Below are 10,462 nucleotides of genomic sequence, written 5' to 3'. Positions count from 1 at the left end.
TAATACCCTCAGAATTTTGGCGTAATGGACCCACTCTGTGGGCTCTCTCGATAATCATGGGCATCGGGGAGGCTGGCATTTTTAATAATTGGGGAAGTTTAATTGAGACAAAAGCAACTAAATCTTGGTATTCTGTGGATTCAGGGAGGCCGATAATTCTTAAATTATTTCGGCGCGAGCGGTCCTCTAGATCCTCTAATTTAGCTTGTAGCAAGGCTATTTGCGACCCGGATTCTTTGTTAGACTGCTCACATTTATGTAATCTATCTTCAGAATCTGAGATTCGGGTCTCAATTTCCTCCAATCGGGCTGTAAATTGCCTTACTTCCAGGACAATATTATTTATATCTTGTTTAATTTCTTGTTTAACAACATCCAATTGCGGAGAGATCATCTTAGAGATCTGCTCGACTAATTCAGAAAAATCAAAATTTGGCCCAGTGCCATTATGTTGTTCTTGTGCAATTACTAGGGAACTCTCGGATAACTTAGCAGATTTTTTGTCTTTATGTTTAGGTGGCATGGCCGGTGATGTTTGTTTGTGTTGTGTAACAAATCTATCCATGTATGTTGAGATTATTGCTCAAGCTAAGTAGGGTAGCGATATAAAGAATAAGAGGAAGGGGAGAAGGGACACAAAGAGGAAAAAAAAAAAATAAAAAAAAAAAAAATAAAATAAAATAAAAAAAAAAAAATAAAAAAAAATTAAAAAATTAAAAATGCGGAAAGTATCTCCAACTGTCACTGACTTTCCCTAAATGTGGTAGATTACAGTGCAGTAGGTGAGGACTTGTGTTAATGTGCAGCAATTAAAGTGAGAATGTGATACGTGCAAAAAAGAAAAAGAAGTAAATACATAAATAGGTGACTAAATAGCTGAAAGAAAAGGGGACAATTTAATCTACAGTAAAAAAGTGAAAATGTGACTCCGACTGTCACTTACTTTCCCTAAACGTGACAGATTACAGTGCCGTGAGTGAGGATTAGTGTTGAAGTGCAATAATTAAGATAAAAGTGTGATGCGTGAGGGAAAGGGGAAAAAAAAAAACAAGAAAAAGGAAATAGTTCCTATAGCAATGTTATCAGCACTTACTACTACTAATCAGCTTGTCTAAATTCACCTTATCTCAAAATTGACTATCTTAACACAAATTACTATCAACAAAAAGAAAACTATTTGAAATGGATTTGAGGACTCTCTTAAATATCAAGTGGTCTTGCTCGTCCTGTCTCCAGAACACTCTTATAGTCTCCTAGGAATAGACCATTTCATCCAATAGAGCGAGGTAATGTAACTTTTTTTTTTTTTTTTTTAAACTACAGGGCATATTATTCAATGGTCATGGAAGTATATATAATGCTCTGAGTAGTTAAGAAGACAATTTCAATAGTATTCCAATTAATGGCCAAACACAAAGTCATACAAGGATAGATAGTTCTGTAGGCATCCAGCCTTCCCGTGATAGGCTTTCTTCACTTCACTTTGATCCTGTTAGGGCTAATACAGAACTTTAAATCAGTGTGTATGCCAGCAATAAGGGGAAATACTAGTGTCAGTGTTATAGTCCTGTTCTGTATCGATATTGTGAGAGACTCGTGCTAAACTTTTCCTCTTTAAATTCTATTTAGGATGGGATGTAGACTGAGGAGTACCCTTAAGAGTTGGTGTAGAGCTTAGGTCAAAATGTGTAGCAATAGTCATCAAGGAGAGAGTGATGCCAAGATTGTGTTCCTACCCTGTGTCAGGGTCCTGGGAACTGCTGCTAGGATCTCAAATTATCAGATCTTTTTCCCTTGGAGTGTTGTCAGATGGGGAGCTATGTTCGTTATCAACAGTAGCCAGACTTATTGCGAAGCTTCTTGCCCCAGTATGAGAGCAGGTCCCTATAGAGGTGACGGTGTCAGGGCCAGCGTTCCTACCCTGTATCAGGGTCCTGGGAACTGCTGTTCAATTACTAGCACCAATTTTCTTCACAGCATTGAATGTAAGATAAAAGTCCTTAGCGAGTAGCACCACTACCGGCCTACTGCTAACTTATTATGCGATATAAATGATGGCGATGTTTTGAGAGCAAAAAGTAAGGGCACTTTTCACAGCTTTAAGTCTCTCTGACATAGGCCACTACTCACACCATACTGGGAGAGCTTTATAAAATCTGCACACACCGCTATTTTTTTAATTTTGCAATGTTAGATACAAGTTTCAATGGGATATAGCCAGGAGAGATGTAACCAAAATGATGAGCATAGAGAAACAGGGGTATCCATACATTGTAAAACTTTAGTACTCACGACCAGCCTTCCCAACAGAGATCCCAATGTGACGATCCTTTAGCTCCTCTTGATAATTGCCTGTTTCTGGAAGACAGCCCTGAGAAAAATGTACACCGTTCTCTGCTGCACGTCCAGGCCAATTTAACAGGTGGTTCCGCTCACTGGAGTCTCCTCACATATTGCTCTGTATGAGAGAGAAAGTAAACGCCGCGCCAGGGCGGCAGTGCTTCCACAACGAAGCCGATTCTGTCTTGTGACTTCGGTCACGCTGGGGCCTTCGGCCACGTCTCCGGCCTGCAGGAAAAAAATTGCAGCACAAGGAGTAATTGCGTTAGGGCGGTGTAGCAAGCCCTGTATTTTCGGCGCGCGAAGCAGCAGCCAACCGCTCCACTCCGCCTCCAAACCGGAAGTCTCTAATTTGGAAAATTGGGATAAGTATAAAACAGCCTTAAAATTAAGAAGTACTTTTTTATTACAAAAATCTTCTCCAGATAATTTAAAGAATAATGGGAGAAATTATAGATTTGGTATTAGGAATAGCAAAGGGTTAGCTAATTTAGCAAGGGCAGAAAAGAAAAGGAACCATATTAGCTCAATCATACAAGAAGTGTAGTTTTTACTAACACAAATGAAATAATAGAAACATTTATGCAATATTACTCTGACTTAAAGGGACAGTCTAGTCAAAATTAAAGTTTCATGATTCAGATAGGGCATGCAATTTTAAACAACTTTCCAATTTACTTTTATCATCAAATTTGCTTTGTTCCCTTGGAGGTATTTTTTTAAAAGCTAAACCTAGGTAGACTCAAACAGATTTCTAAACAGTTGAAACCTGCCTCTTAGCTCAGAGCATTTTGAAAGTTTTTCACAGTTAGACAGTACTAGTTCATGTGTATCATATAGATAACATTGTGCTCACTCCTGTGGAGTTATTTAGGAATCTTCACTGATTGGCTTCACTGCATGCATTTCAGTAGCTCTCATCCTATTGGCTGTTTTGAACAGCCAATAGGATTTCAGTAGCTCTCATCCTATTAGCTGTTTTGAACAGCCAATAGGATTTCAGAAGCTCTCAGCCTATTGTCTGATTTGAATTTGAAGAATCAAATCAGCCAATAGGAATGCAAGGTACGTAATTTTGAAACAGCTACCTTGCATTCAACTTTAGTATACGGTGGTGACCGTATGAAGAGGACACTCTGCGCAAGATGTCTTCGGCTTCCAGGATGGCTCCGCACCACCGGGATGAAGCTAGAAGATGCCCCCGGGATGGATGAAGATATCGCCACCTGGATGAAGACTTCTCGCCGCCTGGATGGAGATGGATGTCCGGACTTCAGGAAGCGTGAATAGATATTCTGGGGTTAGTGTTAGTTTTTTTTTTTCATTTTTTGGGGAGTTATTTTTCTTTGGGCTTTTTTAAAAGAGCTGAAAGCTTTTTTAAGGGCAATGAAAAAGAGCGGAATGTCCTTTAAAGGGCAATGCCCATACAAATGCCCCTTTAGGGGCAATGGGTAGCTTAGGTTTTTTTTTAGAGTTAGGTTTGTTTATTTTGGGGGGTTGGGTGGGTGGTGGGTTTTACTGTTGGGGGGACTTTGTATTTTTTATAGGTAAAAGAGTTGTTTTACTTAGGGCAAAGCTCTACAAAAGGCCCTTTTAAGGGATATTGGTAGTTTATTGTAGGGTAGGGGGTGTTTTTATATTCGGGGGGCTTTTATATTTTTATAGGGCTATAAGATTAGTTGTAATTGTTTTTATTTTTGATAATTTTGTTTAATATTTTTTGTAAGCTTAGGCCTAGATTTGGAGTTCGGCGGTAAAAGGGCTGTTAACGCTCCGCGGGCTTTTTTCTGGCCGCACCATAAATTTAACTCTGGTATCGAGAGTTAAAACAAATGCTGCGTTAGGCTCCAAAAAAGTAGCGTCGAGCATTTTTACCGCAAAAGCAACTCTCGATACCAGAGTTGCTTACGGACGCGGCCGGCCTCAAAAACGTGCTCGTGCACGATTCTCCCATAGGAAACAATGGGACTGTTTGAGCTGAAAAAAAACCTAACACCTGCAAAAAAGCAGCGTTCAGCTCCTAACGCAGCCCCATTGTTTCCTATGGGGGAACACTTCCTACGTCTGCACCTAACACCCTAACATGTACCCCGAGTCTAAACACCCCTAATCTTACACTTATTAACCCCTAATCTGCCGCCCCCGCTATCGCTGACCCCTGCATATTTTTTTAACCCCTAATCTGCCGCTCCGTAAAACGCCGCCACCTACGTTATCCCTATGTACCCCTAATCTGCTGCCCTAACATCGCCGACCCCTATGTTATATTTATTAACCCCTAATCTGCCCCCCACAACGTCGCCGACACCTACCTACACTTATTAACCCCTAATCTGCCGAGCGGACCTGAGCGCTACTATAATAAAGTTATTAACCCCTAATCCGCCTCACTAACCCTATCATAAATAGTATTAACCCCTAATCTGCCCTCCCTAACATCGCCGACACCTACCTTCAATTATTAACCCCTAAACTTCCGATCGGAGCTCACCGCTATTCTAATAAATGGATTAACCCCTAAAGCTAAGTCTAACCCTAACACTAACACCCCTCTAAGTTAAATATAATTTTTATCTAACGAAATAAATTAACTCTTATTAAATAACTTATTCCTATTTAAAGCTAAATACTTACCTGTAAAATAAATCCTAATATAGCTACAATATAAATTATAATTATATTATAGCTATTTTAGGATTAATATTTATTTTACAGGCAACTTTGTAATTATTTTAACCAGGTACAATAGCTATTAAATAGTTAATAACTATTTAATAGTTACCTAGTTAAAATAATAACAAATTTACCTGTAAAATAAATCCTAACCTAAGTTATAATTAAACCTAACACTACCCTATCAATAAAATAATTAAATAAAATACCTACAATTACCTACAATTAACCTAACACTACACTATCAATAAATAAATTAAACACAATTGCTACAAATAAATACAATTAAATAAACTAGCTAAAGTACAAAAAATAAAAAAGAACTAAGTTACAGAAAATAAAAAAATATTTACAAACATAAGAAAAATATTACAACAATTTTAAACTAATTACACCTACTCTAAGCCCCCTAATAAAATAACAAAGCCCCCCAAAATAAAAAATTCCCTACCCTATTCTAAATTAAAAAAGTTACAAGCTCTTTTACCTTACCAGCCCTGAACAGGGCCCTTTGCGGGGCATGCCCCAAGAATTTCAGCTCTTTTGCCTGTAAAAGAATAAATACAATACCCCCCCCCCAACATTACAACCCACCACCCACATACCCCTAATCTAACCCAAACCCCCCTTAAATAAACCTAACACTAAGCCCCTGAAGATCTTCCTACCTTGTCTTCACCATCCAGGTATCACCGATCCGTCCTGGCTCCAAGATCTTCATCCAACCCAAGCGGGGGTTGGCGATCCATAATCCGGTGCTCCAAAGTCTTCCTCCTATCCGGCAAGAAGAGGACATCCGGACCGGCAAACATCTTCTCCAAGCGGCATCTTCGATCTTCTTCCATCCGGTGCGGAGCGGGTCCATCTTGAAGCAGGCGACGCGGATCCATCCTCTTCTTCCGATGTCTCCCGACTAATGACGGTTCCTTTAAGGGACGTCATCCAAGATGGCGTCCCTCGAATTCCGATTGGCTGATAGGATTCTATCAGCCAATCGGAATTAAGGTAGGAATTTTCTGATTGGCTGATGGAATCAGCCAATCAGAATCAAGTTCAATCCGATTGGCCGATCCCATCAGCCAATCAGATTGAGCTCGCATTCTATTGGCTGATCGGAACAGCCAATAGAATGCGAGCTCAATCTGATTGGCTGATTGGATCAGCCAATCGGATTGAACTTGATTCTGATTGGCTGATTCCATCAGCCAATCAGAAAATTCCTACCTTAATTCCGATTGGCTGATAGAATCCTATCAGCCAATCGGAATTCGAGGGACGCCATCTTGGATGACGTCCCTTAAAGGAACCGTCATTAGTCGGGAGACATCGGAAGAAGAGGATGGATCCGCGTCGCCTGCTTCAAGATGGACCCGCTCCGCACCGGATGGAAGAAGATCGAAGATGCCGCTTGGAGAAGATGTTTGCCGGTCCGGATGTCCTCTTCTTGCCGGATAGGAGGAAGACTTTGGAGCACCGGATTATGGATCGCCAACCCCCGCTTGGGTTGGATGAAGATCTTGGAGCCAGGACGGATCGGTGATACCTGGATGGTGAAGACAAGGTAGGAAGATCTTCAGGGGCTTAGTGTTAGGTTTATTTAAGGGGGGTTTGGGTTAGATTAGGGGTATGTGGGTGGTGGGTTGTAATGTTGGGGGGGGGGTATTGTATTTATTCTTTTACAGGCAAAAGAGCTGAAATTCTTGGGGCATGCCCCGCAAAGGGCCCTGTTCAGGGCTGGTAAGGTAAAAGAGCTTGTAACTTTTTTAATTTAGAATAGGGTAGGGAATTTTTTATTTTGGGGGGCTTTGTTATTTTATTAGGGGGCTTAGAGTAGGTGTAATTAGTTTAAAATTGTTGTAATATTTTTCTTATGTTTGTAAATATTTTTTTATTTTCTGTAACTTAGTTCTTTTTTATTTTTTGTACTTTAGCTAGTTTATTTAATTGCATTTATTTGTAGCAATTGTGTTTAATTTATTTATTGATAGTGTAGTGTTAGGTTAATTGTAGGTAATTGTAGGTATTTTATTTAATTATTTTATTGATAGGGTAGTGTTAGGTTTAATTATAACTTAGGTTAGGATTTATTTTACAGGTAAATTTGTTATTATTTTAACTAGGTAACTATTAAATAGTTATTAACTATTTAATAGCTATTGTACCTGGTTAAAATAATTACAAAGTTGCCTGTAAAATAAATATTAATCCTAAAATAGCTATAATATAATTATAATTTATATTGTAGCTATATTAGGATTTATTTTACAGGTAAGTATTTAGCTTTAAATAGGAATAAGTTATTTAATAAGAGTTAATTTATTTCGTTAGATAAAAATTATATTTAACTTAGGGGGGTGTTAGTGTTAGGGTTAGACTTAGCTTTAGGGGTTAATCCATTTATTAGAATAGCGGTGAGCTCCGATCGGAAGTTTAGGGGTTAATAATTGAAGGTAGGTGTCGCCGATGTTAGGGAGGGCAGATTAGGGGTTAATACTATTTATGATAGGGTTAGTGAGGCGGATTAGGGGTTAATAACTTTATTATAGTAGCGCTCAGGTCCGCTCGGCAGATTAGGGGTTAATAAGTGTAGGCAGGTGTCGGCGACGTTGAGGGGGGCAGATTAGGGGTTAATAAATATAATATAGGGGTCGGCGGTGTTAGGGGCAGCAGATTAGGGGTACATAGGGATAACGTAGGTGGCGGCGATTTGCGGTCGGAAGATTAGGGGTTAATTATTGTAAGTAGCTGGCGGCGACGTTGTGGGGGGCAGGTTAGGGGTGAATAAATATAATACAGGGGTCGGCGGGGTTAGGGGCAGCAGATTAGGGGTACATAAGTATAACGTAGGTGGCGGTCGGCAGATTAGGGGTTAAAAATTTTAATCGAGTGGCGGCGGTGTGGGGGGAGCTCGGTTTAGGGGTACATAGGTAGTTTATGGGTGTTAGTGTACTTTAGGGTACAGTAGTTAAGAGCTTTATAAACCGGCGTTAGCCAGAAAGCTCTTAACTCCTGCTATTTTCAGGCGGCTGGAATTTTGTCGTTAGAGCTCTAACGCTCACTGCAGAAACGACTCTAAATACCAGCGTTAGAAAGATCCCATTGAAAAGATAGGCTACGCAAATGGCGTAGGGGGATCTGCGGTATGGAAAAGTCGCGGCTGAAAAGTGAGCGTTAGACCCTTTAATCACTGACTCCAAATACCAGCGGGCGCCCAAAACCAGCGTTAGGAGCCTCTAACGCTGGTTTTGACGGCTACCGCCGAACTCTAAATCTAGGCCTTAGTGTTTTTATTTTTCGTAATTTAGTGTTTATTATTTTTTGTAATTTTAGATTTTAGATTTTTTTATTTTTTTCGTAGTGTTAGGTTATTAGTGGTTAATAGGTTTAATATAGTGTTTTTGATGCGGGAGGGTGGCGGTCTAGGGTTTAATAGGTAGTTTATGGGTGTTAGTGTACTTTGTAACAATTTAATTATGAGTTTTATGAAAATTTTTGTTGAGCAAAACTCATAACTACTGCTCTCAGATGGCGGTATGGATCGTGTTGGTATAGGCTGTAATGCAATCTTTTTAGTCTGAACGCATAACCTGTAATACTGGCGCTATGAAAATCCCACACAAAAAACGTAATTTTTTTGAGTGCGGAATGGATGTTGCGTTACAGGCTAAAATGCTTTTGGTATAGCAATACTGACATGACTCGTAATATGCGTTACTGGCCATTACACTGGAATTGCCATTTTTTCAGTGTTAAAAACCGAAACACAAAACTCGCAATCTACCTGTATGTTTATTACAGCACTTTTTAATATTTCTGAAAATCTTCGCTCCATTTTGTGCGAACCATTCTGTGGCCTAAATACTGCAGGCCACCCTTGCAAGTTAAAACATAAAATACAAAATCTGTACCACAGGTGATGTTTGTTTTAATGTCAATGGTTTCCCCTGTGGTGTGGCATTTGATGTTTTTGGCACCGTGAGTAATTTAGTTACACATATGGCAGCAGGCTTTTTTGCATCTGTATGATCCTTTTCTGGCCCTATTCACCAGCACCACTCTTTTTTAATTTGTGCTGTGTATGTTGTTTTTTTTTTTTTTTACACTACTACATTACTCAGAGCTAGCCTTTGCTTAAGGGTAGGCGCTCTTCTAAATACTTATTTGTTTTTTTTCCAGATTATTGTTAAGATAGGGGTCTTTTAGGACTAGAGGCCAATGTTTGTTCAATATTTGTCTGATATACTTATGTTCTGAGTTATATTGGGTGATAAAAGCTGGGCATTTCAAACCAGTCTCCTTAGGTTTGTTTTCCATCTCTCTAGATGTCAAAATTCCCCTTCTGTTGATGTTTCTTGCTCTTATATAGCTGTCTTTAATAAAATGTTCAGGAAAACCCTTCTCTTAAAATCTATCTATAAGTGTTTGTGCTTGAGTATCGTATAACTCGATATTACTGCAATTCCTTCTGATGCGTCTGAATTGGCTGTATGAGATGTTTGTCTTCCAGCTATTTATATGGTTACTGTTAAAGTGGAGAAAATTGTTTCTATCAACACTTTTAAAATAGGTGGAAGACAAAACACTACCATTCACAGTCCATTCTTAGTGATGTCGCGAACAGTTCTGCCGTGAATAGTTTGCAGCGAACATAGCATGTTCACGTTCGCAGCGGATGGCGAACATATGCAATGTTCGATCCGCCCCCTATTCGTCATCATTGAGTAAACTTTGACCCTGTAGCTCACAGTCACAAGACACATTCCAGCCAATCAGCAGCAGACACTCCCTCCCAGACCCTCCCACCTCCTGGACAGCATCCATTTTAGATTCATTCGGAGCCTGCATTCTTAGTGAGAGGAGGGGCAGTGTAGCTGCTGCTGATTTAATAGGGAAATCCATAGCTAGGCTAGTGTATTCAGTGTCCACTACAGTCCTGAAGGACTCATCTGATCTATGCTGTAAGCACTGCACCCCAAAAAGCCCTTTTTAGGGCTAGAACATCCTTTTTTTTTCTGTGTAATCTAATTGCAGCCTGCCTGCCAGCTCAGGCTCACAGCGTATACTGTGCCCACTTGCCCAGTGCCACCACTCATATCTGGTGTAACAGTAGTGTAGTGTACATTTAAAAAAAAACAAAAAACTTTTTTTAATTTGAAATAATAGCAGTCATTTTCCTTCACACGTGTGCGTTTGCGGTCCTGCCAGGGCACAGTGTGACACCAGTGCAAGTCATATCTGCTAAAAAAAAAGTAGTGTACATTTAAAATAAAAAAAAAACTGTTTTTAATTTGAAATAATAGCAGTCATGTTCCTTCACACGTGTGCGTTTGAGGTCCTGCCAGGGCACAGTGTCACACCAGTGCAAGTCATATCTACTAAAACAGTAGTGTACATTTAAAAAAAAAAAAACTTTTTTTATTTTGAAATAATAGCAGTCAGTTTCTTTCAC

Source organism: Bombina bombina, chromosome 1 (genome assembly GCF_027579735.1).
Source record: "Bombina bombina isolate aBomBom1 chromosome 1, aBomBom1.pri, whole genome shotgun sequence".
NCBI classification, from domain to species: domain Eukaryota; kingdom Metazoa; phylum Chordata; class Amphibia; order Anura; family Bombinatoridae; genus Bombina; species Bombina bombina.
This window is presented reverse-complemented; position numbering follows the sequence as displayed.